General features: G+C 31.4%; 1 protein-coding gene across 1 annotated transcript in view; it reads right to left on the bottom strand.

Moving 5' to 3' along the window:
• LOC106876193 (trissin receptor) overlaps positions 1-1,094 on the bottom strand; it is a 15,667-nt gene that overhangs the window by 2,388 nt on the left and 12,185 nt on the right. The gene's annotated exons all lie outside the window — the stretch shown is intronic.

Here is a 1,094-nt window from a genome sequence, read left to right as displayed (position 1 = left end):
AAGAAGAAGAAGAAGAAGAAGAAGAAGAAGAAGAAGAAGAAGAAGAGTTGTAGTAGCATCAACTTACACATTCATACATTCACACACGCACACACATTGCATTCTCTAAATTACAGATTTACCGCACGTAGACCATATATAACTACTCCAAACACCATTCTAACACAGGCCTGACATTTTCCATAATAGGAGTGGTGGTGGGGGTGATGTTCTATTAAATTGACCCTAGTGTTTGACACTTAACTTATAGACCCCGAATGGATGTAAGGTAAAGTCGACATCAGCGGAATTTAAACTCAGAACATAAAGACGTAAGATAATATTGCTAAGTATTTTGTCCGGTGTGCTAACGACTCTGGCAGCTCCCCGCCTTTTCTTCTCTATAATGAAACGAACTTTGTCTAATCTCTTTCATAAACTTTATCATCTCACACGAGATTTCACCAAATGGCTGTCTTGACTACTTAGTTTCGTATTCAACTTGGTCTTAAGAATGTAAAGCAACCACGGACTAAGAGTAGCGTCTAATTCTTACATGAAAACTTGGTAAACCACATGTAAATAACGGTTATACTCGTTATAATATATATATATATATATATATATATATATATATGAAACAAATTTATTTTATTCCACATGAGTAGAAATATAGGGGAAATGATTTGAAAATGCACTGAGAATAGTTTAAATATTTTTTTTATTATATCTAATGCTTTAATAAGATAGCTGCGACATAAGCCAGGTCTTTCTATTTCAACTTTTCCAAAATCAGTGTAAACTGTGAAACCGGTTAATTCTATAAATATGATAATAAAATATATTTTAACTATTCTCAGTGCATTTTCAACACCTATTTTGTCCTACACACACACACACAAACATATATATATATATATATGTGTGTGTGTATATATTGTGTATGTGTATGTATATATGTATATATATATATATGTATGTATATGGGTATATAGGTGTGTGGATGAGTGTATATGTATGTATGTATGTATACATGTATACCTGTGTGTGGGGGGGTGTATGTATGCTTGTGAGTATATATATATATATATATATTTATATATATATATATATAT

The sequence above is a fragment of the Octopus bimaculoides genome, chromosome 9 (assembly GCF_001194135.2).
Source record: "Octopus bimaculoides isolate UCB-OBI-ISO-001 chromosome 9, ASM119413v2, whole genome shotgun sequence".
Classification (NCBI taxonomy): domain Eukaryota; kingdom Metazoa; phylum Mollusca; class Cephalopoda; order Octopoda; family Octopodidae; genus Octopus; species Octopus bimaculoides.
The sequence above is the reverse complement of the archived record's forward strand: the minus strand, read 5'-3'. Positions and strand labels throughout refer to the sequence as shown.